This window comes from Sphaeramia orbicularis, chromosome 24 (genome assembly GCF_902148855.1).
Source record: "Sphaeramia orbicularis chromosome 24, fSphaOr1.1, whole genome shotgun sequence".
Lineage (NCBI taxonomy): Eukaryota > Metazoa > Chordata > Actinopteri > Kurtiformes > Apogonidae > Sphaeramia > Sphaeramia orbicularis.
Window position 1 is genome coordinate 28,354,060 of NC_043979.1, and position 19,910 is coordinate 28,373,969.

Here is a 19,910-nt window from a genome sequence, read left to right on the forward strand (position 1 = left end):
GGATTAACCAGAGGATGTTTGATTTACTTGTTGTTTTGCATATATTTGAGGAAAATCTTGCCAAAAGGCATTTGGATTAATTGTTTCCAGTTTGTTTATTCAAATGATCCCCTCATAATTTTAACATTCTAACTGATACTAAAACTGCACTGCGTCTTTTCATTTTCTTCCCAGATCAAACTTTCATGCTTTGACCAGCTGGGAAATAAAATCCCCAGCTCTGATCTGTTTGGTTTTGCTCCTTTTACCACCTGCCCGTTCAGATTACAGCCTGCACTCACGATTGGCACAAAAATCTGCCTGCTGTGAGCATGTGCATTTGCCTGAATCTGCTTTACAACCATCTGAGGCTTAAACTACAGGTGCACAACTTAAATGAACCTATTACACTATTTAGCTTTTTTTCAGTAAACAAACTTAGAATGGCTCCTTATGTCTTATCTGTTTTTGTACTGATTTATCAAGATTAAATATGCATGAAATAGACACAAAAGAAGCTAAGAAAAACAGATACTCCTTGACAGACCTAATCAGGACTCTTATGTGGTTGCAAAAACAAAGAAAAAAACTCTCCAATTGTTGCTGGTTAACTGTTAACTTCTCTTCTTGCACAGTTTTATCATTAGTGCAACAATACCTAGAAAGCATTGCACAACAGAGGTCAGTAATGTGTGATGGTGGAGTCACCACTGTGGCTGTGACCACTACAGAAACATCACTGTTACATTGTGTTGAATTGTCACTGACTGACTGCAGCCACTGATTTATTGCCGAGCCACAAAAAGGCGTCCATTGTGTGCCGGTATAAAAGCCAGGAATGCTGGACGCTCCATTAATTAGGCAGTTTGTTGTGCTTTTTGTGCATGACATTGGTAATGATTAAGCAGCCCTGCAGCAACACACAAACACAAATTACAACATATGATATGAGCATTATTCAGTATCCATGCTCCAAACAAGACAAACAAACAAAATAAGTCAACTATATGCATAAATAAAGACAAATAACATAACCATAAAGGAGTTCTATCTTATGGAAATAGAAAAAAAACCCTGTGTTTCAGAGGAGCAAAGCTGTAGGAACAGTCAAATAACAGTAGGGGTCAGTGTAAGCATATACAACAGATACATGCATAAAGCCAAGTAGATAAATGAACTTGAAATCTTCTCTTCAACCCATAAATAGTATCTCTAAGTGCCATATGTGTGCATCAACAGATTTGTGTTTACATTAGTGCCATTTCTTTACACCTACAACTGTTAGCCATACTTTATATTATAGCTGTTTAATAGATGCCTGTTAATGCTGAGAATATCATGGACTGTTAGGCCAACAAACCCTGACTGTCAAACTAATGTGCTTTTTCTCCATCTGCCAGTCTCACACACACAGTCTTGTTGCCATAATTTCAAGTGGAAGCAGCTCTTACACTTAAGGCTGATGAGTCTGGTAGTTTCTGTCAAAGAGTGGAAACACAAATGAATTGAATGTTAACATTGGTGTTAGAAGATGAGACTGGCAAAAAGAAAAAAAAAAAAAAAAAAAACACCAAGCGAGGGATAAGGGAGTGACCACTCTCCTTATGAACTGCAAAAATGTTTGTTTATGCCCGTTCTGCTCAAAATTTGGTCAGAATTGATCAATTAAGCAAGAATGTTGCTGTGATGTGTCAAGCACTTTGAGTACCAATATCATAGTAAAGCTCTATGTAAATGCCAGAGTCCAAATCTTACTTACTTAACTCTGCAGGAGACAAAAATCAGAACTTGATAATGCACATCATCCTCTTGCAGCTCTCTCCTCTCTGTCCAAATCAAAAGACTAACTTAAATAGCAGACAACCTGATACCTCATGCTTTCATGCTACTATGAAAACTTGAAGCCAGTACACAGCTCAGGGAAAAAAAAACAGCCATGCACAATGATTTGTTGGATTGGTTTTAGCTTTGATTACAGGACACGTTTACCATGTCCTTGTCTATGCTACACAATGCTTATGCAACGTCACAATAACTGCTACAACATTCATTTCTACCTTGAGTTGCATTAAATTTTGACAAAAATCTTATTGATGATAGCAGAGTCAGACTACTATGTAAAGTCCCTAAGATCATCAATGTGGTTCAGGTCTGGACTCTGACCACCTGAACCAACCCCAGATCATAACACTGCCCCCACAGGCTTGTACTGTAGGCACTAGTCATGATGGGTAATCACTTCATCTGCTTCTCTTCTCATCCTGATGCGTCCATCACTCTGGAACAAGGTCAATCTGGACTCATTAGACCACATGACCTTTTTTCATTGAAACACAGTCTAATCTCTATGCTCTCTATCTCTAAGAAATGAGAAGCTACAGCATCATTTATGGTTAAGAACTTATTACAGCTGAAACATATAAGTTAATCACGACTCAATAGAAGTTTCTTACCTACTTACTAAGGTACATCCTAACAAAATCGTTTGCTTTGGCTAAGCAGTATGTATCTATTATTTCCAATATTCAGAAAGATAATCATGAAATTTTTGCCCAGTGACACCAAAAATCTGCGTGCTGATGCTTTAAAATAATATAAACCTTATTAAAAGGGACAGATTACAAAGCAGACACATACACATCCAAAGTCTTTACCAAGCACTCCACTTGGGTTTACAGTAATTTTCACATTGCAAACAAAAGCACAGGTATTACCATTTTAAAAAGTACTATCCCAGGCCACTGTTTAAAAATAAACTAGCTTTCCAAGAGAGAGAAACACTGCCTCTTCTCCTGTGTGTGTGTACTAGAAATCCCCCTCCTCCTTTCCTGCCTCCTTTGGCTGTAAACTTACTGACCCTCTTTGCTGCAGCGGTAGTGCTCATCTCTGCATTGACTCCTTCTGTGGAGAAAAATCAATAAGTGAGGGTCAAAACAGCCACTGAAGGAAGCAGTACTGGTAACACAATAAAACCATCAGTACAAGATTTATTGAGAATGCAAACATGGTCTCAGAGTACTGCACTGCTGCATGTGTGATCGGACTGGGATCACATGTATATAATAAGGAAACTAATCATCCAGTTGGTAAAGCTGATTCCTGTGCAAGTATTTACTTTCATTTTCAATACACTATATTAACAACACATCAGACCAAAAGTGAAGACATCAGTGTTTTCCTTTTCCACACATGCCTCTCACCACTTTCAGCCCTCATCATGAATGTGCCGCCATGGAGTATCTTTGGCTCCACGCCTGCTGGTGTCCATGCCACGCTCATGCTCCTTATCAGGTGTCAGATGTGGGTTTGGTGTCACTCAGGTCCTGTTCATTTCCCTTCACACCCTGCTTTTTTGAGCCTTATTACATGGTCCAAATAACAAAACAAAAGCATGGCCTTGGTCCTTTCAAGTTACAGCTTAGTTTTTGAGATTAAGATACATTTAGACACCATCAAATAATATGTGGGGCATTCAACACCAACTGTACTCCCTCATTTACCATGTAACACTACATCCATTATTTATCACAGGCCAAAAATCTTGTCAATCAATAGTTATGACTCTCTATGCACAATGTATGTCTAAGAACATGCCCATAACCATAAGTATAAAACTATCCATACATGCATTTTCTGAACCTCCTAGTCCTCATGAGGGTCATAAGGGAACCAGGGCCTATCCAGGGCAGCTGCCTATGAAGCCTAATGTTAAACCATAAGGACCCAGTGTTACTTTTGTGGCAGTTCTCAAATGAATTTTTCTCTATATTTAACATCCTTAAGTGATTTATTAACATTTATTGTAATATTATCTTCTGTATGTTGTGTTTTTTCAGTGAAAATCTGGTATTTTCCTATATTTAATTTACTGATCATGTAGATGTTCATAAAAGCTCAGAGTAAAGTTGAGGGTTATTGTATCAAAAACAAAGAAAACTGATGAAAAGTGAGTTTTTCAGCAAATATATCATTAACTGAACATAAACCCAGTGTCTCCATCCACTTTCATTGATCCAGCTCCGTGGGTTTTACTGGTGATTCAATGTTGTAGAAGATGACGGTGTTTCCTCAGTAACTACAGAGCCTCCAAACATTGAAATGGGTCATCTGATGACCATGAAAAGATGACAAACTGTATTTCACACCAATTATTTACATGTACTTAAAGGTTTAGTGGTTCAGAAGTTATTGAACATTTTTAGATCAGTAGATGCTTTTGGTTGCTGGTGTCTGTTTGGGTCTTTATGGGTTAATGCAAACCACAGATTTTTTTTTTTACATTTAATTTGTAGTTAAATGTCAAAAAAGCTAAAACAGTTCAGTGCTTCTGTCCTCTGTAGTCAGCATTAGCGATAGGAGCTTTAATTGCTTTTTGAGGTCAAATAATCAAGCCAATTTATGTTGATTAGATGTGACACCATCATTAACATGTGCCCTCCACCCATACCAAATAATAATAACAAAAATAAAGTAAAATAACAATAAAAGAGCCACTGCCCATACGGACAACAGAGAGAAGCCAGTTTATGTATGGTGCATTTATTAACTGATTTCAGACTCTTCATAGTTGAAATTATACAGTAGTTTGTAATAAGATCCAAAAAAATAAGAATATGCGAATGTGTCAATGATAAAAATATGGTACATTGTTGTTGACTTATGTTCTCAAACTGATTGATATTTATATTCCATTGGTTTTATGCCGGTGTTTTTATGATTAAATAGATAGGGGAAGATGCACAGATGTGAGCTTTTGTTTCCATTTCTGACATTGTGCAAGGTTACGGCACCAAAGTTTATTGACTCTGATTGGATTTTATTGATTAGATATTGCACATTTGGATCATTATATGACCTGGAATCTATGAACCAGATGCACCAGTCAATATGTGGACTCATTTATTATAGGAGGATATAGATCAGACTAACCCTGACCACCTAAATGGCATTTTTAAAAGGTTCAATGTGTAAGATTTTAGGGGGGATACAGGAGGATACAATTGCAGAGATGCAGATATAATTGCCTTTTGCCTTTTAAAGAGCCCATCGTGTTCCCCGAATAGCTCAGACCTGACTCCCTTGTGTTTTTCTGTTTTAATGCAGCTGAAATGTAGTGTCTGGATGAATTACTCTAAATCTATATTTGAGGGTGGACCAGAGGCAAGATCCCTTCGAGTAAAAAAATCTAGAACCAACAGAAACACTGGCTCTGATGAAAGATTTGCATGATTTTTGCAACTACCATTGGATGAGGGTATTGTTAGTATTTAGTAGGTTTAGAATCTTCACGGCTAGATGTGATTAAATATAAAACACTGGACTGCTAAAACTAATCCATTAGGGAAAAAAATAATGTGCACTACAGTAATACATAAGCATTTTACATTTAAATTCAGATTATCCAAGTTTTCGTAATGGTTCTAGCTGGTGTTAGCTTAGACCAATTAAGTGTTTTCTGTTTATTACCGGAGTTACACCATTGATCCAATTGAAATGACAGACCATGTGATCATATAATTATAAACTTACAATCACTTACATTTTCTTGGTTTGAGGTTAAGGTGTTTTTGAGTTGGGAAAAAATGCACATTTAAAAAATAACCAATAATCTTTTCATTTTCTTTCATAGTCCATAATGATTGCATTGACTTTTTCACCAAATCGTGCAGTCCTGTTTGTGAGACTTAATTTTCACAGCAGCCCTGTTTTGCTTGATCTTCAAACTAAGTGAGGAATGGAAATTCCCATACTCGACCGTGGGAATGTGAGAGGCCAGATAAGTTAATGAAACGTTTAGAAGCAATGTTGTCTCCTCGACATTATTGGCAATTAGCAGCTGATAATGTGCAGGAAAGGCAGCAGACAGTGTGTAAATGTCATCAGGGACGTTAGAGAGTTAAACAATAAAACAACACAGTGGTCTCTTAGTGGAATGACAATGAAAAGCCAGAGCTTTTACATGCAACAGAAGCCAGTATGAAGCTCTGAGTGCTCTACTTTTTCCAGAAAAAAAAAAAAAACTAAACTAAATAAAAAACAGCTTCTACCAGTTGTTGGCACTTTAAAATTAAGTCCAAAAGTTGTTTGCTGGTACTGGAATAAAACAATACGGTGGCTGTCCTTGGCAAGTGTATTTTGAAGCCACTGAACAATTTTGGAAATATATTTTTAGAGATAGTGTTGTTGGGCAAACACAGAGAAAGCTTGAAGCATGTGATACTAGGAAATGACTAATTTAGTAGTAAATTAGATTCCTTCTATTTGTCACAAAAAGGTAAGAAATCAAGAAGAGGGAAAAAGACATTCACAGTATTTATCATGCCTTAGATAAAAGGAATATAGAGGTTTATGTGAATCTCAGCTTCTTGAGTACTAATAAAGAGCTTAATTTCTGTTGCACAATAACTAAAGAGGGGTTAAGTAATATGTGGTTATGAAAACTACTTTTGTAACCTGTCTGTGGAGGGCAACAGAGTTTAGCCCCACATCTTACCTTCGCTGTATAGAAGCAGTTCTATCAGGAATGTATGAACAAGTTGACTTGGACTGGTGACAAGTGTCTCTTTCATCATCAGATTCAGAGATACAGCTGGGTGGATGACTTCTGATTGAGAAAGACAAATGGAATGCACTTTTGCAAGAACAGATCTGTGAATAACCATCAAATCATTTCCCCTGAAGTCACACATTGTCCATATTGTGCTTTCTGTCAGTCTCTCATTTACAATTACTGAGTCACCCTTGAGGAGTGGACACATTTCAGAATAAACAGTTAAAAGTTAAGATTTTATGCCAGGCTTTGTGATAAAATATGCCCAGAGAGTCCCAGTAAACACCCATAACCTCATTCAAGCTGGGAATCTTGATCATCGGTTGGAATTTTCGCCCTCCCTTTGATGCTTCTCCAAGGGTGACTATTTATACAGCCACCACTTGTTGTCTGGAAAGCACAGGCCACTGCTGCTCCATAGATCCCCACTGTACACAAGCATATAAACACGGCCGGGCTCAGAACGCTGCCCTCCTTATCGACAGGAACCCAAAGTTCCTCCAGTGGAAATGTCTTTGTTCCCCCTCGGCTGCCACACAATGAGCGCGACTCTCTGGAGTCGGCTGAAGGCACAGCAAGCGAAGGCCTTTACTCATTCCACACATAGCACAGCGAAGGCGCTGACCTTGGTGAGAAGCTATTAAAATTGTTCTTTACCAAATACGCATATGCACAGTCACCTTCACACATAAAAACACATTTTCTGTTTGCAACAAAACAATCAACACTTTTAGTGTCAAAAACAAATGGAAATGGATGGAAGGCTGCTAACTATGAACTACCTGAAGTCTATGTATCTTTTAACCAAATCCATTCCAATCCAGTGACTTAACTGTGTATTTATTGATTTGGTGTCTATTGGTGTCACAGATTTTAACTGATTGCATTATACTATTCCATTTTTCCTAGGTGCATTACATTATACTCTATATACCTTACACAGTGTCATTGATCTTTCATTTATAGGCTAGTATTATATTGGTCAGCCTCAAGGAAGTTTTATTGCATCTACCGACTGTGTAGATACAGTTTATGACTTATCGACCTTATGTATGCACCATATCTATAAAACCCATCTACTGGCGATACTGACTGACAATATGTCATTTTATCTTATCTTACTTAACATATTGTACCTTATGTTTCTTTTTATATTTGTATACATGTCTATTCATTTATTATCTATCTGCATTTAAAATCTGCATAATAAACAATCAAAACTTATAAGTAAAAATAAGTAAAATTCCCAAAAAACCCACTGAATTGAGAATTTATCTATATCTAATTGAACTCAGTTTTATATGTGGTTGCAAGATTTGTTATGATGTGTGATCCTTTGCCAAATACAAAATGGCCTAACTGCATAAAACACTCTGGAGAATGTACCGTATAACCACCTACATACAGTAGAGCACAGGTACAGAGGCAGAAAAGTATACACACAGTACACAAACACATAGAGACTTTCCCTAATGACTTGCCTCACGGCAGCAGTCAGTTGGGTCTCCACAGAGGATGAAATCCTGTTACAACTGGCTTTTCATGACGCCTTTAACTGCATTACACTACCCTCTCAAGTCTAGATCCAATTTCTCTATCAAACAAGGTAGCACACACAACTACACTGTGACAAGACGGCTGGCCGCTAACGTCGTAAAAAACAAAGTATGTTTTTCTTCTTTCGGGATCTCCAGTGGCTCAGCTCTCTGGGTAGATGGGAACAGGAACTCAGTCAGACAGGCAAGGAGGGAGCGGTGCGTGAGTGGATAACTCCATTTGACTCTGGTGGCTTTTCATGTGAATGAGCTGCACTCGTAATAATAGAGAGATGACACAAATCCTTGTGAATGAGCACAATTTGTCTATCCTAACTAGTAGGTTTAGGATTAGGCCTTCAGTTTACAGAGAGGATTTGTACAATAAATAAATTAAGAGGGATAAAAACAAGTGAAACAGAAATAACTAGGGGCAGGTAAGTGGGCCAACATATTTTTAATCCAGGGAATCATACGCCTTGATTGGAATTATCATCAACACTCTTAAATACTGACAAACTGGAAACAAAGCCACAGTAAATTATTTCCTCTATACATGATTATTTTGATTTTGTTGCATTATTAAAATAAAGACTTGTAACTGGCAGATAACTGTAACTAAAAAGTAAAATATTCAATGCATTTCACTTATTTTCTTGAAAAGTAGTCTTGTAAATGACATTGAAGTGTGCAGTTTTCAACTCGGCATAAGGGTGAATGGTGACAGTTTTCAAGAATATCTGTAGCTTGGCATGTCTATAAGGATAAAAGTATCAGGACACAAGTGTTTAACTGCTAAAAGGAGGCTGGGCTCCAAAAAAATGACAAATGTCACAGTATAGCCTAACCTTATTCCTATGGGGCTCGGCTCAAGGGATCAATAAAGTTATATCTAACCTAATCTGATCTAATCTAATCTAATGCAATAAATATCATTGAAATAAATGGTTTTATAAATAATAATAATAATAATAATAATGGATTAGATTTATATAGCGCTTTTTTGGTCACTCAAAGCGCTTTACATTATTGACCCATTATTCATTCGCTCCCACATTCATTCTTAGGGATAACTTTGTTTACACTGTCATCAAAATTCTTCAGATTGTTTTTTTTTCAAATTATACTCAACTTTGATTTTTTTCATTAACATAACTGTTTTATAAGATTTGGATTTCTGGAATATTTGTCTAACTCATTCAATTCAACTCATCAATAGTTCTTTAACATACTGACAAGAAGTGACATGAAAATTTTTACCTTGGGAATATTGAGAATGGGAAGTCCTACAAGGTGAAGTTATGATGTGTCCCATTATTTTTGAACATATAGTGTAACACAGATCTAAAGTATGGATTATTATTTTTAAACCCACATTCTCTACTCATTTTACCATGTCACTTCTTGTCATACATTGTCAACATCTGAAATGTCTCACTCATCATTGACACTGGTTTGGTTTTATATCAGATTATAGATATATTAATCCACACAGTTCTTCTGTAATGTTTAGATTGTGACAGATCATAAGTGAATGTTCACTGAAGTCATTAAGTGAGAGACATGTGAAACAATTCTACTATCTCTACGAGTCACTGAAATGATAGTGGACATCATAAATCATAGCGCACTAGTTTAGCTTAAAGAGCCAAATTAAAGCCAAGGGCCACACTAGATATGGATTCCTCCACATCAACAGTGATTTACAGGTTAATTATGTAAAACAGGTTCTTTTTCTTACCTTGGTAGCACTGGTCAACAACAAATTTATTAAGTTTTTTGAGCTGATTTAGGATAATTTTGGTGTGCTGAATCCAAAAATCACATTAATTTTGCTATATCAGGTCAACTTTCTGAACTATGCTACATATTGGCTTTTTAACATTTTTGCTTACATTTATGGGCATTTTCACATCATATGATACAAAATTCTTTCATATTTCTTGCAATAAACGAGTTCTGAAGATTTTACTTCTGCCAATTTATGATTAATGGTTTTTTTAATATTACAGGTGAATGAAATGGCTTTGACTAGAAGATCTTGCAAAAATAAGCCTGTCGTATCTGCTACATCTGCGGTGAATACACTGTTGTACCTAACAGGAATCCTGTTAGAAAATGATTATTTTTTTCACTTAAAACCTATTTTGGGTGAGAACTATATAAAAAATCAACAGATAAAGTCACAAAAATGTAATCAATTTTGTGAGAAGATCAAATTTTACACAATCAAATTAGCAAAAAAACCTGACCTGATTGAGAAAAACAGATGTCATTTTTGGATTTAGCGGTGCAAAATGGTCCTAATTCAGTTGAAAAAAACCTAGAAAACTTGCATGTAGTCTTTGTTTTCCCAAATTGCTTTTAGTTCTTGCATTGCTCTCAGTTGTGGCAACACAAAGCAGCTCTTTAATATGTGTGTCCATGTTGCAGCCTGTTTAACATTGGGACATCAGTCTGCAGGCACATTTTCCAAAAGTCAGTGTTTCCTTGTCTTAAAACACATTTCAGTCTGTCATCCTCACAATGTTCAGTCCTATCCAACTGGGGGGACCTTTAAACTGTCTGTTTCTGCAGTAAATGGGTTGATGAGGAATGTGATCTGAACTTGTTTTGGTTTCATCCTTAAACTTCAGCTGCAGATTTCAGTCAGTGTTGCATATCATGCTATTCTTACCTCTGATACTGAAGCTTCTGCTGCTCCAGTTGCCTTCAACAAGGATAGAAAATGTGTCAGCTCTCCCTTTGGAAGGTGGGTAGAGAAGAGTTTGACAAATGTGAAGACACTTTTTGGACCAGGTCAGGCAGCATTTTAAACTCTCCTTCCTGGGCTGTGTTGCGGTGGATGGAGGTAAAATGGCGCCCAAAGTTTGAGGCTTTGAAGTGAGACAGTGAAGTTTTTGGCATAGTAGGAAAAACGGTCTCCCAGTTCTTCAAGTATCGAAATACCACTCTTCCCATTCAAAAATGTTCCGTTTTCCTCTTCAACCATTCGCTTAGCTTTCGTTTTCCCGACTCAGCTACCAAAGTCTGTTAGTAGCCTAGCTTAGCTGAAGCACACCTGCATTGTGTTTACATTTGTGTTGCCTTCACGAAATGTGGGAGATTTCTGTATTATCATTGAAGCGTAGTAATTATCCCACTAAGTCAGGGGTGTCAAACATGCGGCCCGGGGGCCAAATGCGGCCCGCCAAAGGGTCCAGTTTGGCCCCTGGGATGTTTTTGCCAAATGCTAAAATTCCACCGTCTTGAATTGAATTAAGCAAAAAAAAAAAAATAATAATAATAATTGCTTGAATTAAGGAAAAAATCTTGAATTAAGCAAAAAAAAAAAAAAAAATTCAATTAAGTAAAAAAATAAAAATCTTCAATTAAGAAAAAAAAAAATCTTGAATTAAGCCAAAAAAATCTAGAATTAACAACTTAATTTGGTTTTCTTTGTTTTACTGCAAAAAATAACATTAAATTATGAAAACATTTACATTTACAAACTGTCCTGTACCACTAAAATGTGAATAACCTGAACAAATATGAACAACCTGAAATGTCTAAAGAAAATTCAGCCCAGTTTTAACAATATTTCTTCCTGTTCCTCAATGTTTAGTGTCTTTGTAGATCTGATCCATAATGCACTTGGACAAATGAGAAGTTGAGGAATAATATTGTTAAAATCACACTAAATTTTTGTATGTTTTTTTAATTTAAATTTCAGTTTTTCAGGGTTTTTGTTTTTTTTTTTTTTGGATAGTTTATAAAAGTAACTACTTTCATAATTTAATGGGGTTTTCTTTTTACACTAAAACAAAGACAAAAATTTGGAGTTGTCATTATTTATAGGTTGTTATGTTATTATTTTACTGGTTTGGCCCACTGCAGATCAAATTTAGCTGAATATGGCCCCTGAACTAAAATGAGTTTGACACCCCTGCACTAAGTATTGCATATCTGTGTCAAATCATATCCAAAGGTATTTTAAAGCATCTCAAAAACACTTGTGAATGTAATTTATGAAATATGAAATCAGATCAGCTGCTTCTGGTTAAAACACTTCACACTTTCAAATCATTAGTTAACAAATTATCCTTGAATGTGTGCCAGTTTTATTGACAGTGTAGGGCTTATAGGTCAGGCAGATCAAATGAATACTAGTGTTCCTACTTGTCTATCTATTTATTGTATATACAGTATGACATGAGCGTACCCACATTTAATTATAAAAGGACAATACACCAGTGTTTTTTGCCCAGGACTACATTCTGACAGCTTGTGACATTTCTGGGAAGGTGTCTCGATGGCAGGTCACATTTCCCCTCCCCCTGTTCCCATCAGCAGAGGAACCGTCTGTCCGTAAAAAAGGCTGCGGCAGCATCGGCCACATGTTCGTCTGCAGGATAAAAGGCCTTCCTTATTAAGTCAGCTGTCACATTGGGCTCTTTGCCAGTCAGCACATCCATCCACTCACCAATCCCAGCTGTGCCCTTATCACCCTATGCCAACACAGAGTCCTGACATGACCCCTTAAGATTAGGAGCATTATTGTTTTCCTCCAGAATGTAATTCCTTATGCAAAAATTGAGAAAATCTATTAACTTTATCCTCTTTCAGCTATCGGCATCTCAAAAGCTTGACTAATCAATTTCAACAAGACTAATTATGGAGCATCCAAGCTTGTCGAGTGGGTTTTCCCATGAATAAATGACAAAAGTTGCAACCAAATGTAACTCAGACAGATAATCCCTCAGAGTCTTACTATATAAAAGGAATCAATGGACTTAAAGAATGTAATCAATCACTTTTACGTGAAACTTCCCATTATCCTTTCATTTGGTCATTGTAATTGAATTGATTGAGTAGAGATGGGATTGACCCCTGATCAGCTATCTAAGGTCACACTAGTTAAGTGTCAAGTTGAGAAAATTGATTGAAGGATCGAATGGGTTGGAGATTAATTGATTTTTCCTGCAAGAATGTGTTTCACCATTTTCAAGGAGAACCAGTCGGTGACATTGCATTTGAAAACACAATTATATCTTATATTATTATTGGAGACAAAAAACATTTGATTATTACACATATGAATTAATCTATCTTACATTTTGTTTGCCAACAAAAGCGATGGATTAATTGTGATATAATATAATATAATTAGAATGGTAACTACATATGCAGTCAGCACAGTGGATCAGTGATTAGGACTCACAGAAAGTTGGTCCTGGGTCTAAATTCTAGCCAGGATACAACCTGTCTGGGTAGAATTTGCATGTTTTCCTTGAGTTAGTGTGGATTCCTCCAGCTGCTCCAGTTTTCATTGCCTACAAGGATAATAAAGAATAACCAAATATTATACAACAAAAATGTTGAATATATGGCTAACCGTACCCTTAAGCAAGGCACCAAGCCTCTGCATGCTACAGCAAGGACGTTCACCTGTTAACAAAATGAGAATTATGAGCAACGCATGCATGAACTGAACTGCATCAGCATATACAGAAAGTATTTCTTCTCTTTAAATGTATGTCATGGAATATGAAGCTCATACCTGAGATGTTTAAAGCTTCAAAGAAGACATTAATGGCATACATTATGTTTAACGCACTCAATCATTTTCTCTCCAGCATTATTTTACTCCTGCCTTGGTTGGTTCACTTACACTTCACATGGCTAAAGGCAACACATTTCTTTGACATGCCCAAACCAACTCAGGTATGTATAATATTACAAAATCACTCACTCATTATTATCTATATTCATTATAGGAACTTGCATAAAGCCTAAATCATACAGTATGGGTGCCAATCTAATTAAATCAAATGAAATGTTTGACAGTTATTATTATGCTCAACTATTACTGATATAAATATTTACACTACTGTATGTACATTGACAAATCACATAACCACTTAATCAGTGGATGATGTTTTGCTTAGTTGTCATGAATGTTTACATTGTCATTCGAAGCACTTAAAAAAAAAAAAAAAAAAAAAAAAAAAAATTAATTGATATTAAACATTAAACATAGGGTGCTGTGGCTAAGGAGGTAACAGCCAAACAACCCAAAACATTGATGTCTTGATTCTAAAACTCCAATCTACATGTAGAAGTTTCCTTGAGCAAGAAACTGCAATGATACTAAGACACTGCTAAGATACTGACAGTGACCTCTTCACTGTGGTGAAAGTGCATATGTCAAGGTAGAACATGGCTATAAATTTACCACTAGACTTAAAAAATGATTGATTATTATACACTAACATGGAAACTCCAGCTGAGAACTCTGATCTGACACTAATAAATGTTCCTCTTGTGAACAGTGGGCTCATAGGGAACCTCCCAGAATATCAGAAAAAAAAAAAACCCCTCAAAGTTAGAAGGTGACTCAGACCAACAAAGTTACACAATTACCAGGTCACCAATATCAGTCACTTTTAATTGATGTCAGATTTTGTTTGTTAATTTTTATTTAATCACGAAAAGTTGTTGCACCTGTCTGAAAAGAAAGAAAGAAAGAAAGAAAGAAAGAAAGAAAGAAAGAAAGTGCTGTAGTAAATCTAAAACCTGAAGTTTTTGTTTTATTTTTGTGTTGTAAATCTAACCAAATTTTGGGTAAAAATTTAATATGTTGACATATGTTTGTCTTGTAAAAATAATATAAACAGTCAAGTTGAATATTTAGGCTGCATTTGAACTGATATACTGATATACTTTCAGTGCAGAATGGCCCGATTTAGAATAAATGATGCATTATTGTGTTCATCTTGTTGCAGCTGGTATGTTGAAATAGTTTTAATCCAGTTGATTTTTTTATTTATTTATTTACTTACGTATTTACAATATAAGTCTAAGAGGCAACTAGTAACTAGTTTGGAATATATGTAATAAATAGGAGTAGTAATAATAGTAGACATCAAGCAACCTCTAGAAGAAAAAGAAAACCTTCAGCCTAACTGGAAACAACTTCTAGTTTCTACTTGTATAGTTGATGACTGAGTGAATAGCAGACCATACAACAAAATCTGGTAACAGAAAAATCACTCTATTTATCAGACTTTTGACAGTTTTGACAGTTTTTCTACTCTTACTAAATGGCATGAGCTAACGCAGTCAAAAGCAGAATGGACACAGAGTAGCATTTAATTTTAATGTACTGTACATACTGTAACTTGCGTCAGAGCTCCTGAGGGTATTTTACACTCCTTAATGTCAGTCAGGGTGGGAGAGGTGCAAATTGACCTTGCATATCACTGTACGTGGTGTTAGGTTGCAGTGCACCATGTCACTTGAGCGTGTACAAACAGACATGCATGGACTATGTGGAGGTAAATATAAGAAGGAAAACTACATGATCAAATCTTTAAAAAGCACAGTCTCAAGCAAACCATCTTCCCATCTGTCTGTATGTGATGTATTTGCAGCGTATATGAGCTTATGCTGTGTTCTCACCAACGCGCCACATCCTCATTAGTGATTTTCTTACGACTAACAAGTGCACATGTACTGGCATCAGGCCACTGCATGAATATGTGAGTATGTCAGCGTATGAGCGTGTATGTGTGGACACGAGCTTGGCTAGGAGAGGGAAGTGGATGCATATTCACAGTTTATTTACCCTCCGTTGGCCTTTGACCTTTCCTTCTGCTCAGTAAAATCCAAGATGTGTGTTTTGCATGACTTACATGGCTGGAACCTTCCTGTCATACAACTGTGTTAAGTGATATTTGTAGTGTTTAACAAAGATATAGCACCAGCAGATTCAGTGAGATTCATTTGTATAAGTGCTCTATACATCGATAGGCCTCTGTACAATTTAGGGTACAATACTGCAGTGGTATACTGTATATCGGTGAGTGTTCAACTACTGAATTGAAAAATAGGTATTGCTTTACTCTACTTTTATTTGATCAAGTTTTTTGTATCAAAAATTCTTCCTTTCATTTGACCAAACTTTTTCTGCTCAAGACCCAGAAGAGATATTAAGTACAGTTGCAGAAAAAAATATTAGACCGCTCTTGTTTTCTTCAGTTTCTTGTTCATTTTAATGCCTGGTACAACTAAAGGTACATTAGCTTGGACAAATATAATGATAACAACAAAAATAGCTCATAAGAGTTTAATTTAATTTATCTAGACATTTTCCATGTTTTCTTGATAATAACCAAAATCACTTCAGTTCTTACATCAACAGCTATGGCAATGTACTGACAAAAACAGTGCTTTTAGGTATTCCATGTTTTCTTTTCTGTCGGTTTTAGTCACATGATACACACAGGAGTTAGTACTTGATTGCATTACCACTGTTTTTGATGACTTTTGATGGTCTAATAATTTTTTCCACAACTGTATTTCCTCAGGATCTGAACCTACTAAAGGTACTTCATAAATCTACATGGACCCTTCCACTGTCCAGATACAGTCTCCAAAGTTCACTTTTCATACAATTTTTAATGTATTTTTTTATACATTGCCTTTTTGTGTCTTTTGCCATTAAAAACTCTGTTCTGGCTCTTCCAGAGAACACTTGTCTTCTGTTTTAATTAGGAACATTATGAAAATTAATCCAAGTGTATTATTGCTCTAACACAGCCTCGCCAAAACAAACTCCTACCCGCTAATGTTTTATTTGACCACCTTTAGGTTTCATTACACCACACATTTGCGGTGCTATCATTTATATTCACTTATGCCATATTGCAATATTTATTTCTGTCCATAGTTCAGTTCATTTTTAGCCAAGATCTAATACAAATGAGGGGAGAGTTGGTCCTCTAAGTCTTTCCCAAAGATTCTCAAAGATTCCACTCATTCACAATCTGAGCCTGATGAATACAGGAATTATCATGTTGGAATATGTCTGTGTCATCAGCAAAGAAAGAATCCACTGATCTTCAGACCTGATTATTCCATTTATTCAAGTTCAGTTGGTCTCTTTTTACAGACACATACTGCCACTGAAACCAGACCTGACCAACTGAATCAACCCCAGATCATTACACTGCCCCCACAGGCTTATACTGTAGGCACTAGGGATGATGGGTAATCACTTCATCTGCCTCTCGTCTCACTCTGATGCATCATCACTCTGGAACAGGGTCAATCTGGACCCGTCAGACCACATGACCTTGTTCCATTGAAACACAGTCCTCTGAAGTTCTCTTTACACTGTTTGTGTAAATATGTTCTTATTTGTCTGTTAAACATAGCTATGAGTTCTAATGTTCAGTCACAATCACAAACATTTTAGACTTGTTTCCTACTATGTTTTCTCCTTAAAGATGACGAAGACCACAACGTTTTCAGAATGTATTGGAGAGTTTACCCAGTTTTAGAAGTTTCAGAAATTGATGCAGGCCAATAATTACCTCCACCAGGAGGTTTTGTGATCACTTTGCTTTGTGTGTTTGTGTGTTTGTTTGTTTGTTTGTTTGTTAGCAAGATAACTCAAAAAGTTATGGACAGATTTTCATGAAATGTTCAGGAAATGTTGATACTGGCACAAGGAACAAATGATTAATTTTTTTGTTTGGTTTTCTTTTTTTTTTTTTTTTGGGAGGGGGGGGGGGGATCTGTTTTGGCGGAGGTCTGTGCTCTCCGAGTGCTTTTCTAGTTTGACCTAAAACAGCTACATCATTTCCAGGAGCATAGCATACATCCTCTGACATGGTTGTATGAAATTAAACACCAATGACTGCATCAGTTACGACTAAATATTTTGCTTCCGGCTGAAACATAATAATCACTACAGTAATTATCCACTAGAAGTTTTTTTGGGTTTTTTTTTTTTTTTGCCTATTTACTCAATTAAATCAAAGTTATTCTTTTGGTGAGGCTATTTTGCTATGCCATTTAGTGACCCAATAAAACAGCTCTGTTCTGTGACCCATTTTGGATTGAGAACATTAGTTTGGGAAGTGCAGTGTAAGAGGAGAATGTTGAACATTTGCTCCCCTGTGATTTGTTTGACAGCTTTAGTAACTACAACTTTCAGATCTGGCAGTTTATGAAATATGATGTTTTCTTATTAAGCTACACAAGAGTTTATTCAAGAACCAATAAACTGATTATATGAATAGGTTAATGAAAAATCATCATTTGTTAGGATTTGCTGCTTTTCTTTTAGTTGTTTAAATAATTTTCATTTATTTGTATATATTATCATTTTAAGATTTGTACACTTGGTTGGACAAAACACATTTTATGAAGGTGTTGCTGTGACACTGCATATTTGTAATGGTATTTATCAGTTTTTTAATGGAAAATATTTAAAAAAAAAACCCATATCAATTAATTTGGAAAATAGTCAGTTGCAGTCTGATGGCATCACATGCATTGTCACATTTTATTGCATCTTGTACTTTTCCAGACTTTAAGTACATTCTGATGATTGTTTTGCTGATAATTCTTAATACATACTTGTATCTTACTGTGCTCACTTTATTTGTAGTGGAGTATTTTCACAGTGTGCTCTTTCTGCTTCCAGCCCTGATCAGCACAAATCATTTAAGTTTCTTCTAAACACATTTGTGTGTGCACAAATACGGACTGAACAGTTGTGAGGAGAAGCTGCCACTGCACTGTAAGACTCCTTGTTGTGCTCACCCACCCCAACCATCACCACATCTCTGCCAAGTTAATGCCCACCCCCCCAGACCAGCAGTGGGTAAGTGTGTCTGTTACTGCAGTGCCAGGATAGAGCTGCAGTGTTAGTCAACATCGCACTACCCCAGTACACACACTTGGTACATCGTGGCTTGTTTCCCCGCCTCAGTCAGCCCACAGTGCCAGCTGCAGCCCGCTGTCCACCCGCACGTGCCAGCCAGACGTCCCATAAGAGGCGTGTTTGGTTTGTGTGTGTGCGTATGTGTTTGAAGGGACGAAAGGCTTAGCCCAAAATCCTGTCACCCAGCTGCTTCCACTGTCAGATGGTCCCAGAGACCCACATCAACAGATGCACAGAGCAGCAATAGGGAGCAAGTGCTCATACAAATACCATCTCCCAGTCACACAGTCGCTCTACAACCGTGTCTACTCAAAGTGCATGTGAGAATGTCTACAACTGTATCTCCTCCTGAACAGTAAAACAGATGAAGCAGTCATGTCCTCTGCATTTCTCTGTGAAAGTGATCGGCCATTTTGAGCTCAGTGTAGTAGTACTACGTGTTTACAAATGCAGCACACTGAAATGTCCTTGGCTGATGTAAGGAGCTACTTCTGGAATCTGGTGTCAGTTTACTGATGCAGTCTGGGAACGGTGGGGGGGTACTGATGCTGACAGGCACAGAGGCAGCTTGGCATCACACTTCAACTACCTTACGTTGTATGGAGAAACTGTGATACATGTTTTGTGATTAGATGTAGATGAGGAAGTAAAACACTTTCAGTGCTGAAATGTGATCTGCTTAATACATTAGTAAGAGGTCCGAACATTACAGCAATTAACCTTTACGATCATTCCATTCATTACTTTTCTGTAATGCATATGCTGTTCAACGGTGCAGGCTTAGTTATTTCAGCATGCATCCTTTTGAGATTAAATATCCTAAAAAAAAGGTCACACTCACACTTCACCCACTCCAATTTAACCTTATTTATATTTTTTACCTCTTGAAATGAGCTGAGGCATCTGCTGGAAGCTGTGTGAATCCAGAACTGTACATCTAAGCTTAATTAGAGCCTAAATATAGAACTAATACGCATCAAGCTTCCACTTTACACAGCAACAATAAAGCACATGAATGCACGATTATGCTTAACAATGGTGGAAGAACTATTTGTTACTTACATAGAAGTACTATAACCATATCATGAAAATGCTCTACTACAAATAAAAGTTAATGCATTCAAAATCTTAG